Source organism: Hordeum vulgare, chromosome 5H (assembly GCF_904849725.1).
Source record: "Hordeum vulgare subsp. vulgare chromosome 5H, MorexV3_pseudomolecules_assembly, whole genome shotgun sequence".
NCBI lineage: Eukaryota > Viridiplantae > Streptophyta > Magnoliopsida > Poales > Poaceae > Hordeum > Hordeum vulgare.
In genome coordinates, this window is record NC_058522.1 from 97,543,022 (window position 1) to 97,556,043 (window position 13,022).

General features: G+C 42.6%; 1 long non-coding RNA gene across 1 annotated transcript; it reads left to right on the forward strand.

Moving 5' to 3' along the window:
- The first annotated feature begins 1,349 nt into the window (after positions 1 to 1,349).
- Positions 1,350 to 5,473, forward strand: LOC123398522. The gene is made up of 4 exons (XR_006610172.1): positions 1,350 to 1,442; positions 1,689 to 2,542; positions 3,217 to 4,055; positions 4,636 to 5,473. It is a non-coding gene; the product is annotated as an uncharacterized LOC123398522 (long non-coding RNA).
- The last annotated feature ends 7,549 nt before the right edge of the window (positions 5,474 to 13,022 follow it).

Sequence of the window (13,022 nt, forward strand, 5' to 3'; positions counted from 1 at the left end):
GGGGTGGTGTTGTTCTTCCCCACCCCTCAGCTTGCTGATGCGTGTGGGGATCGAGAGGAACAGGCGTGGCCTTGCGGCGGCACTACTTTACCGGCGGGCCCAAGGCCCTTCTCTGGTGATCTTTCTGTTTCTTTGGATTGTACTTTGCCCTGCTAGGGTTCGTCGTGGGGAGGGATCTTTCTCGGTTATTTTCCTTTCTACCGAAAAAGCTATTAAAACCGAGTGCCTCCGATACCATTGTTTGATCTACTAGATCGACTGGGCTAAAATCATTCGGTATTAGGGTGGAGTTTACCTTCTCCAGAACTTGATGACCTCCCGCTGGCCTCCATCGGTGTAGTGGCGACGGTGGTGGTGACAGAGAAGGGTGTGGCGTCGGTGGAGCTTCCTGTGAACACCGCGCTAACTCTACATCGGATGGGTTTTTAGGTGGGGTGTGTGGCAACGGCGAACCTCGTAAGTCGTGTCCCGGCCCCCACCTCTGTTTATATAGCACGGGTCACAGGGGCCCACCAACCATAACGGGTTGGACATTCCCGATCAGGGCGCGTGGATCATGGTCCGATGGGCCGTTGGGCCCACTCGGGAAGAAATCAACCTAACACCCCCTACCCAACTTATTCTAGAAGCTTCAATCAAATTTCTTTCTTTAGAAGTCTACTAATTAAGACTTGACTAATAGGCTTCTAAATAAATATTTTTGGTTGGGCTTCCAAAATAAGTTGGATCCGGGGCAACTTATTCTAGAAGCTCAAAAAGGCAACAAAAGAACTGGCCTTTATAAGCTGACGTATGGCCATGCGATGTCACCAGGCAATGCCTTTGGTGGTTGAATGATCTTGAAGCTGAGCCAAATTCCTGTTAGAGCTGTTGATGCTCCCAGACTATTCAAACCATAGTGCACATTCTTTGCTTGCTTCCAATCCAACCTGTTCACCGCAAACCTATGTTACACGGTATGGAGATACGGATATGGGAATATGGGAATTGTAGACAGATGCAAAATTATCTATTAATTGTTTTCGATATCTTTTACGGTTGTGCGAGACTAGCAGCAGTGTGATATGACAATCAAAGGGGTAACTTTTAGAATTTCGTTAGTGTGGATAATTGTAGTTGTGGTAGATAGTACAATCAAAGGGGAAATGTAATCCCTAAATCTAGTGCCTAAATTCGTAGTAGGATGGTCGATTGTTCATTAGATATTTTGGCGATCTCTCCATGTTCAAACTGAAGCTCCAGACACACATATGTTGACTGTGTATTCATTTGGTGTTGACCTTTTAGATATTTAGATAAAGTCATTCACTGTATGTCTATTTGTTTGACACTAGTAATTGTGAACAAGATTTACAATCCCTCCCACTGCAATAACAGGAGCAATGTGGCGGAAAAGCAGGGTTCATCACTAACAACGACCTCTTCCACTGCATTTTCTAGTTGTATGTGAAAGACATCTTTTGCTGCAAATCAATCCTTCTTTGTTTTTATTAGTATTTATACTTAGATACTCAAAGATACTGAAATTTTGAATTATTTTTTACTTCATTATGTAAATATGAACTTGCTACTGGTATTTATCGTTCTCTTATACAGTCTGACATGTCGTACAGCATGCTCTTCTTTCTCTTCAAGCCCTACATATATCTATGAAAAAGTTTATGATGAGATACTACTCCATCATGCAGGTTATTACACTCGGTAGATTTTACATATACTGCTCACAGCCGCCGCCGCTCTCGCGATACTCCATCATCGTCATCATTGTTATTTTGCAATTTATGAATGTTAATTTCCCACTGTACTTGGAAGATTATGTTATAATTTATGTAACAGTGTACTGTGGTCTGAAAGATTAATGGATGAATTGTGAACACGTGTGGAAGAATAATATACTGTTCTGGTCTGGAAGATTAATGGGTGAATTGTGAACACGTGTGGAAGAATAATAGGATGTTCTGGATTTGTATTTGATTCTTTGTTTTGGGGTTGTTTGGATAACTAGTATTTGGAATAAGTTTTAGCAAAAAAAGTTTTAGAGGAGTTTTAGCAAAGTCAATTTTAAGTTGTGGTTCTGTTAAAATTGGTTTACGTAATACTTTCTTAGACGCGTCTAGGCAGCAGCCGGCTGCTGGCTAGCCTTACATGGCATCCTTCCATAAAAGATAAATTTTTGTCCCCACATATATAAAAAAAGGAAGGAAAGGGCTGGTCAGGCTGGTCCCCAGCGCACCACGGCGGGTTCACCAAAGACCCAGCAAAAACACGCTGGTCCACAAACTTTTCTCCCAAAAGGTAGTCCCTACACTACTTTTATCCCAAAAGGTAGTCCCTACACTACTTTTCTCCCAAAAGCACATCTTCCCTGCGCATCTTCTTCTCCCTCCACATCTACACGCAGCTTTTCCCTCCCCATCTTCTTCTCCAGCAAGCAAACAAGGGGGCAGTTGCCCCATCCCAGATCTGAAACTTCACCAAGCAAAACAAGCAGCACAAATCATAGGAATTGCATAGCAGAACAGAAGGGTGAAGAATCACAGAGGTAAAGCCATCAGATTTTCTCACCTCCCCCCCTTATGCATCCACAATCAGTTGTGTTCTAGGTTGCAGGATTCTCTTTCTCATCCAACATGTTGGATCCACCATCTCTTTGGTTTGCAGCATCTCTCCTGCTTTCCTGAATGCTTCCATGCTTCTCCTGTTAAGCACCTGATTAGTGCTAGAAAACATGGTAGTCCAAAGATTTTAGTAAGGAAAATTGCTAGTACTTTTTGAGCAAGAATAGTTTCACTATGAGGCAAAAAACTGATGCAAAAAACTGAAGCTATTCTTGTAAGAACTACTGTACAAAAAACTGAATCTATTCTATTGCTCTGATTATGGTGGTCTTGGGGTGCTGTTTTATTTGCTTGCTTGTAGAAAGGAAAGGAGAAAGTTGAGGCTAGGAATGACAAGTCAACTGATCAAGTGGTTGCTTCACTGAACTGAACTTGTGTGATGTGCTGGAGAAGACAGTTAGTACATTGTCTTCAGTTAATGAGCTGCGAAAACGAAGGCAGCAGCTTGTTGTATTAAGTGTGCTGCTTGCTTGCTTGTATTAAGTGTGCTACTTGCTTGCTTCATTGAGCTATCTTGCTCCGTCTATTTGATGATGAATAGTTGGTTGCGTCGTTGAGCTAACTAGCTTCATCTTTTTTTATGTTGAAAAATGATCAGGTTGATGATGATTGACCTGAATGAGGAACTCGATGAAAATAATGGTGATCATGTGTACTGTACACAACATGCTGCTGGAAATACAGAGTTTGTTGCGGAATCACTTAATCCTCCTATGATTCAGAAAGTCAGTGTTGCTGCTGCAGAAGGAATTTTTACAGATGGGTACTCAAGTCTAGTGATGGCTGCTCGAGGTAATACACAAATATCTGAAGCAGTAGCTTCTGAGAGTGATGGACATACCCTTGATGGCACATTTGCACCGAGCAATACTGGTGGGACTGTTGCTAATGGGTTCGGTGATGAAAATGATGATGAAGCTTGGTCACAACCAAAGGAGCCTCATGTGGGCATGAGGTTCGACACTTTGGAAGGCGCAAAAAACCACTACAATTCTTATTCATTGTAGATTGGCTTTTCAATAAAAATGAATACTTCAAGGAAAGCTGCAAAAACTGGAGAGTTGATAAAGCAGCAGTTTGTTTGCAACAAGTTTCGAAAGCCTAAGGTCGATGACGGAGGGGAAGAAAATATTCCTATGCTAGATGAAATTGTTGACGAAACAAAAGATGATGATCAATATGAGGATATTGTCTTCCTTGATGATGACAGTAAAACCAAAAAGACAACCAAGAAGCGGAAGAGACATACAATATTGCAAACTGGTTGTAAAGCTAAGATGGTTGTGAAACTAATTGATGGCAGATGGGAAGTGATCCACTTTGTTGGCAAGCACAACCATCCATTGGTTGGCACTAAGTATCTGCGATCACACCAAGGGATCCCAGTAGAAGAAAAGAAATTCCTTACACATCCTCATAACTGCAATTTGACTACAGGTTTAAACAACACCCCTAGCCCCCTACAACGAGCACCAACATTAACATATGGTTAAAACTTTGACACCCTGGAGATGCCTAACAATTTTTTGTTTCTTGCTTACAACTCCCTGTCTGACTTGCTTGAAAACATCTGCCTTATTTGCTTGATAATAACAAAGAACTTGCTTGCAACTGGGCATGATAATGCATGATTTGTTTAACACTCTAGTTGCTGAACTTGCATAACTCTGATTTGTGCTCGATTGGGAGTTTCTACTTGCCTGATTATTGTCGGTAAAACAAATTTGATGTGCATATAGACTTACATATGATTGGTCTGATTGTAGTTGCAAGTAGCAAGTAACAAATTTTGTGTTTCTTGGTTCCAACTCCTGTCTGACTTGCTTGAAACATATAACTATTGTGTGTAGTTTGCTCGTGTATTGCCTGATACATTTTTGTCGTAGTTGGTTATATAGCTTCTGTGATTTGCCTACACTTTGCATTAGAGTTGCCTTCATCTAAGAAATAGAAATTGTTCTTGATACTGTTTTTGTGTAAAAAATGGTTAACCACTATTGTCACTTGATGGCGGCAGGTCGTATGATGCACATCATGTCAGAATTCTATGGGACGGAACTCATTGTCCCTTATACAACTAAGCACATTACAAACCTCAAGACGGTCTTGAACCAGGATGATACAAAAGAAGGGGATATGATAGAGACAGTTGCATACTTTAAAGATCAGCAGAAAGAAGATCTAGATTTTTTTATAAGATAAAGTATGATGAGGAGGACAGGGTTGAAAATATTTTCTGGGTCGATGGTGCATCAAGGAAGGCTTACATGGAATCTTATCATGATTGCATCTCCTTTGACACAACATATATAACTAACATGTACAACATGCCCTTTGCGCCGCTGCAAAGTAATTTTAATAGTGCTCTTTTATGAAGTAAATAAAGTTTAGATAGAATAAAATTTAAGAGCATATTAAAGTCATTATTGAAATATGGTTATGTTATTTTTCTGACCAACGTTGTTAATAACATAATCATGTTGCATTATTGGCATAAAAGATGCATTTATTTCTACCATTTGCCCAACGGTAATATAGATTTATTTGCATAGACAATTGTATGTTTAATTTGGCCAACATTAAATTATTGCATATGATTGCTATACTGACATCACTTACATTGTAACTTCAGGAGGTTTCCACCTAATGAGTTGCCTCAAGGATGTTCCTACACTCAAAGGTCATAATTACTCTGAGTGGAAGAAGAAAGTTGATATGGCTCTTGTTTGCGTTGAGGTGGACTGGGTTCTGGAGAAATCACAGCCCGTTAAACATTCAGAGCCAGTCAGAGACGCCAATGATGATGATGATGCATGGGAGAAAAAGAAGTGGGATCATGCCACAGTGGAGATGTCCTACTCCATAAGCTACTCCATAAGCAACCAAAATTAGGTAAATGCCAATAAAAAGTGTTTGTCATTTATAAAGAACACAATTGAGACCGTTATTGTGGGACTCAATTGCAGAGTGCACTTCCGCAGAGGAGATGCTAAAAAAGATAAAGAGCCAGTTCACTCGCTCTTCAAAGACATATGCCACCCACTTGATAAAACAAGTGGTCACAGAGAGCTACACTGGAGGTGGCCATGGCATAAGAGAGCACATCCTTCGGATGAGTAATACGGCAGCCAAGCTCAAGCCCATAGATGCGGATGTGGAGATCAAACCAGCTCTCCTCGTCCACCTGGTTATAGCTTCGCTGCCAAAGGAATTTGAGACTTTTGGTGTGAAATACAACATGCAGCTTGATACATGGGACATAGAAAAGGCAATAGCAATTTGTTACCAGGAAGAGGAGAGAATCAAATCTTCACATGGTGGCTCCCTGAACTATGTGAAGGAAAAGAAAAAGAAGTTCCAACCCAACAAAGGTTCTCCCTCAAAGCTATATGGTAAAGGTCAGCGGGACCTTTAACATATTGCTTTGAGGTAGAACCTTTGTTGGTTTGGAAATTCTTTTTTCTTTTCCTTCACATAGTTCAGGGAGCCACCATGTGAAGCTTTGATTCCCTCCTCTTCGTGGAAACACATTGCTATTGCGTTTTCTATTTCCATGTATCTGCATGTTCTAGTTCACAACAAAAGTCTCAAATTCCTTTGGTAGCGAAGCCATGACCAGGTGGACGAGGAGAGCTGGTTTGATCTTCAGATACGCATCCATGGGCTTGAGCTTGGCTATCGTATTGCTCATCAAAAGGATGTGCTCTCTTATGCCATGGCCACCTCCAGTGTAGCTGTCTGTGACCAGTTGTTTTATCAACTGGGTGGCATATGTCTTTGAAGAACGAGTGAACTGGCTCTTTATCTTTGTTACCATCTCTCCTGCGGAAGTGCACTCTGCAATTGAGCCCACAATGGCGGTCTAAATTGTGTTCTTTATAAATGCCAAACACTTTTTGTTGGCATTTACCCAATATTGGTTCCTTATGGAGTAGGACATCTCCACTGTGGCATGACCCCACTTCTTTTTCTTCCATGCATCATCATCATCATTGGCGTCTCTGACTGGCTCCGGAGGTTTAATGGGTTGTTGTTCCTTTAGAACCGAGTCCACCTCAGCGTAGACAAGAGCAATATCAACTTTCTTCCTCCACTCAGAGTAATTATCACCTGTGAGTGTAGGGACGTCCTTGAGTCAACTCATTAGGTGGAAACCTCCTGAAATCACAATTTAAGCGAGATGAGTACAACAATTATATGCATTAATCTAACGTTGGTCAAATTAAACATACAATTGCCTATGCAAATAAATCTATATTACCGTTGGGCAAATAATAGAAATAATTGCATTTTTAATGCCAATAATGCAACATGATCATGTTATTAACAACGTTGGTTAGAAAAATAACATAACCATATTTACTTCAACAATCACTTGAAAATGCTCTTAAAGTTTATTCTCTTTAAACTTTATTTACGTCATAAAATAGCACTATTAAAATGACTTTGCAGCGGAAAACGTGAATATAAAATGCATGCACCTTTTTGTACTTTACTGAAAAAATATTCTGGTACTTCAAAAAAATTCATGAACTTTATTATACTTTTATAAAATCCATGAACCTTTCTTTTTTCTGAAAAAATTATATTTTATTTTCAGAAACTATTAATTTTTCTTTTCAGAAAAATTTATATGACTTTTAGAGATACTAGTCACTTTTCTTTCTTTTTCTTAGCAAGATTTTCATCGAAAAATAGTTCATAGAATGAACAATTTTTAAATCTGCCTAAAAATGTCGAGAGAAACTGAACAAAAAAAAGACAGAAACTTTTTAATAAAAAAAACATTGGCCTAAACCGGCCGAGTGGCCCTTTTGGTCGAGCTGCCCTCGCGCAGCTGCACACCCGCAACTACAGTATCGCGTGCCTCCCTTTGGCCCACTTCGGCCTGGCTGGCCCTTGCTCCCGTCGTCCTTTGGCCAGCTAGTTGTGGCCCAAACGGCCCGGCTAGGCTAGGGTTTCCCCTCCTGGCCGATCGGGGCCGTTCAATATGATCCAACGGTCGCCCGTCGATTTCTCTTGCAACAAAAACCGGCCACAGCCACCAGGGGCTGAAACCCTAGTTTCATTTTCCCCCAGCGCCGCTCACTTATCCTCTCCCGAGCATGCCGTTGTGCTCGTCCTCGAGCAGCTCGAGGGCAGGGGCCACTGGTTCTCTCGCGCGCCCCTGGCTTCTCCCTCCCGCGCAAGCCTCTCGGCCCCCCTCTGCTCCCCCCGGCAACGGCAACGGCGGCGGGGAGGAGGCACGTCGGCCACCGCGCTGCGCGTGCCCTTCTTCTCCCTCCCCTTCCCGTCGCCCGAGGCAGCAGCGGCCGGCCGACGGTGAGCACAGCCGAGCCACCGCGAGCCCTCTCCCTTTCCCCCGTTAGCCTCTTCTTTCCTCCACTCTCACACAGATAGAGATAGGGAGACGGGATGCAGCGGCGCCTCCTCCGCCCCTCTTGCCGGTGCGCACGAGCTCCTGAGGGAGAGTGTGCCGCCGTCAAGGGGGCCCTTTTGCCCCTTTGTTCTTTTCCGTGCAGAGAAGATCCATAGCGGCGGCGCCATCTCCGTTCATTTGCCGGCGCGCGACGAGCACCTCCAAGGTGAACGCGCCACCGTCAAGGTCACGGTGGTGGTGCCCTTTGCCCCGGTTGGGGTGGTTTGTTTGCATTTTCTTTCCCTTTTTTTGTTAGCTTTCGGATCCAACCCGATCTTTGCTTTGCAACCGAAGGGTGGTGTTGTTCTTCCCCACCCCTCGGCTTGCCGATGCGTGTGGGGATCGAGAGGAACAGGTGTGGCCTTGCGGCGACACTACTTTACCGGCGGGCCCAAGGCCCTTCTCCGGTGATCTTTCCGTTTCTTTGGATTGTACTTCGCCCTGCTAGGGTTCGTCGTGGGGAGGGATCTTTCTCGGTTATTTTTCTTTCTATCGAAAAAGCTATTAAAACCGAGTGCCTCCGATACCATTGTTTGATCTACTAGATCGACTCGGCTAATATCATTCGGTATTAGGGTGGAGTTTACCTTGTCCAGAACTTGATGACCTCGCGCCGGCCTCCGTCGGTGTGGTGGTGACGGCGGTTGTGACAGAGAAGGGTGTGGCGTCGGTGGAGCTTCCCGTGAACACCGCGCTAACTCTAGATCGGATGGGTTTTTAGGTGGGGTGTGTGGCGACGGCGAACCTCGTAAGTCATGTTCCGGCCCCCACCTCTGTTTATATAGCGCGGGTCACAGGGGCCCACCAACCATAACGGGTTGGACGCTCCCGATCAGGGCGCGTGGTTCAGGGTCCGATGGGCCGTTGGGCCCACTCGGGAAGAGATCAACCTAACACCCCCTACCCAGCTTATTCTAGAAGCTTCAATCAAATTTATTTCTTTAGAAGTCTACTAATTAAGACTTGACTAATAGGCTTCTAAATAAATATTTTTTGTTGGGCTTCCATAATAAGTTGGATACGGGGCAGCTTATTCTAGAAGCTCAAAAAGGCACCAAAAGAACTGGCCTTTATAAGCTGACGTATGGCCATGCGATGTCACCAGGCAATTCCTTTGGTGGTTGAATGATCTTGAAGCTGAGCCAAATTCCTGTTAGAGCTGTTGATGCGCCCAGCCTATTCAAACCCTAGTGCACAATCAAACAGTAGGACTGCAACACTGCCCAGGGGGCCTCCACCGCCAGTGCCAAGGCCAAGGACTGTGCATACACAAAGAGGGGCTGTGCCACAAATATTTGGGGATGCAGCACTAGTGAGAGGCCCTGTTCCACCACATATGGGTCCTAGACCAACAAACTCGCCTGCATCACAACCTATGGGGGATGTACAACCAAATCACGGCCGTAACGCAGCAAACACAATGTATGTGACTAGTGCTGCACTTGAACAATCGCCTAGAGCGTCAGCATCAGTTGATGGTGGGTGTGGACAGCGTCCTGGTTCTTTTACAATGCAAGAAGAAAGTGGCAGCGCATTTTCAACTACCATTGGGCAACCTCCTGCTAGACATGAACACCCGCCACTCAATATAGCATCACTGCATGCAATTGTTGCGGCCGCGCAAGGTGCTCCCATGGTTGAACCACATTTTAGGGAAACTACTGCCACACCTGACCCTACAATTCCTAGAGACCCTCCAAGATCAACTCCAAAAGGTAGGGCAAAGTTAAAAAGAATTGAATCAACACTTGAGCTGCACCCGAAGAGGAAAAACAAGTGCAGCTATTGTGGGTCTGTTAACCACACTGGTGCACAGTGCAAGACCAGACTGGTGTGATGTACACACAAAGAACGGATGGTTGAAAAATAAATTGCATTGTCAACTTCCTACTTTTTCCCCTAGAATTTTGAAGTTTTATATGTTTGAATATCCTAAAAGTGCTTGTGTAATGGTAATACTATGGGATTCTGTTTTATGGTTTTTGTGACTATCGTGCCTCACATTGTAGTTTATTTTGCGCGTTGATGGAATGTGAGTTGCGTGTTGTTGTGCTTTGTATTGCCTAGCAAAAGAATGAATACATGCAACCCACCCTGATGGTCCATAAAATTACATGCAAAAAATTTGTAATGCTGAAGATGCAGTAATCTTCTGCTTATTTAATGATGATATTAATTTTCTTTTATCGTGTTTATTATTAGCTTGCCTCACAAATATAGTTATGGATGTTTGGATATGACATTTGAGTTGACTGGTCAAATTTACTTATACAAGCAACTCCCCCCAGTCCAAAAGAATTCCATCCCGCGGTGAAAAAAAATTCAAAAGCATTTCCGTAATGCTGATGATGCATTAATCTTTAAAAAACTGGCAAACTTCAGAAAAAGAACTAAAGAAATAGTACACGTGAGGGAAGAAAAGAAACTGACCATTGCTAACTTGAGGATGGCTTTCCATGGAGCATTGTTGTGCACGTTGTCAACCCATGAGTTGGTCAGCTGTTTCCTGATGTTTGGGACATCCTTGGCAGTGAATTTTGGAACAGCCCTTCCATCCCAGCTGTTTGCTATTGTAAGGGCAAAAATACCACAGTCGAACCTATGCATTTACATTATGTTTTCTAGTTAGCTGGTTTACTCTATGTACTAGTGTCACTTGACAAGGTCTAAAAAAGCAGTGTCTGTGTGATTGGATGCTTACTCGTTGTCTTGTTGTGGCACATCAATGTTGACTAGTCCAAAATCATCCAAACAGGTGTGAGACCTGGCATAGTGATCTTCCCTCAAAACACGAACACTTGCAACAATTTTCCTAGCGCAAACATCTAGACTCTTGTTCTTAAGCGTCCTCCAAGAATCAAGAACCTCAAAACATCGATCCCTGATGTTCACATTGAAAATCCAATAATGATTGCATGTAACTGGCTCTTTCTTGTCAATGTTCTCTAAAACCGGGAACATAATCTATTAGAAAAGTAGGAAATCTGTGGTTAGTAGTGAAAATAAGCAAGTTCAATAGTAATACACGTGCAAAAGTACTACCGCGCAAAAAACATGCCACATGTTCGATGTTAGCAAACTTTTTTTGTGTGCTCATGTAAGCAACTTGTAAAGATAGAAGCAAAGTCGAAAAAATATCATGAGTGCACGCAAGTTGTCAACCCTATTTTTTTATTTTACTTACCATATCTTGACGGTCCAAGTGATTTGATTTCTTGAAACGAGAAATGATCTCCTTGCTGGTCAATTCCATTTTTTGCAGCCAAATCTTGTGACAGGAATAATGTGGGGATGACCATGAGCAGAAATTCAGAAAAAAAGAAAATAATTGCAAAACTACATGTATTAATGATGGATTAATGATTGAACTTTTCTTACCGAGAACTTGAGCGGCATCAGCACCTTCTTCGAGTCTGGTGGCAAGTTGAACATTATAGATTGAATTCCAACTTCCATTACATGGCTCATGACAAAACCTTCCTTCTTCATTGACATTGCGAGCTCCCTCACGGTGACAAAGTATCCACCACATTCAATAAGCATTGCGCTGCAATGAAACAAAGACATTTAGCTAAAAAATCCTTCCTGATTTGCCTACCACCATCTAGCTATGAAAAAGCAATGAGGGGATGGTGAAATAAAAAAATAAAAAAATGCAGAAAACATTTCAAACTAAACCAAAAATTGCCATATTATATAATTTGGATTGCTTGTAAAATTAGTTTGAATTTCCTGCATAAAAGCATTAACTTGCCTAAAAAAGTGCATTTCTGCAAAAAACCTTGCAAGGAAAATGGAATGAGCATATTGTTATACCTAGTATCTGCATCTGGTGATGCTTCTTCATTAAGTCTCCCATGGAAGATAACCGATGCAAACAATCTATTTGCTTCCGGTTTCGACATATAGACCTTTTTCTCATTATAGTCAATGAATGGGGACCTCTTGCAAGGAGGTGGCTTGATAATCCTTCTCTCAAATCGTTGTGGGGGCATCTCTCCTGAGCTACTGCTGCTATAAATCTTGCTGCCTGATCCCACTTCTCCTTGTTTGGAATTTTTTTGGGGAGTTTGATACATGTTTTGCTCAGTTATGATCCCATCTGAACAGCCTGCTTCTGCACACGGTTCATCTATGCCTTCAAGGTCAAAAACATAATCGTCATCGATTATTTCAATAGTTAGGTGCATAGGTACAGACAATTCTTTGAACTCATGGTCATCAAATCCGCTAGATCCCTCACTCTGATGTGCTCTGTCATCTACGGATGCTGTGGGCAAATCATCAATGCCTAGATCAAAACTTGGTGCTGGGCAATACTCACTATAAAATGCAGCTGATCTTTCACTTTTGCTTTGATGTTGTTGTTCTATCTTTGTGGGGTTGATTTGGGGGTTCTTGCTGTTTGGATGAGCAAACCTTGCTGAGAGCTCACTGACATCTAGAACATTGACTTCTAGTGCATTTGTTGAATTCCCACTAAGAGACATGAACTTCTGGAACCGGTCCTCCACATCAGATAAATGGAAAAGGTTCTCCTGGCTACTTGCTTGTACTACATCTAAGACACTTTTGGCTTCATGTTTGGCATTTGCAATTGAACAAACAGGAAATTTCCCTAGGGCTGTTAGCAACTTTTGTTCTGAAATATTTGTCGTGGTTTCAACGATTTTGTCTTGCTCCCTTTTGATCTCCATACATGACACTGTCGGAGGGATGTTCTCTTTCTCCTTTTCCTGACCTGCATCATTTAATAGTGCAGCATGTGGTGATGCCTTGAGATCTTGCAACTTGCCCCTCTGGAAAGCATTGCCTACTTGCTTTACATTTCCTCGAGACAAAAAAGGAACTTGGCAAGTTAAGTCACCTAGAGGTTGTGTTGCACCAGGTTTTTCTTTACTGACTGATAGAGTGTCGCCTCCCTTTTTAACTTGAATTGGTTCTACTCTTGTGGCATTAAGTGTTGCCTCTGCAAGACTTGGCTG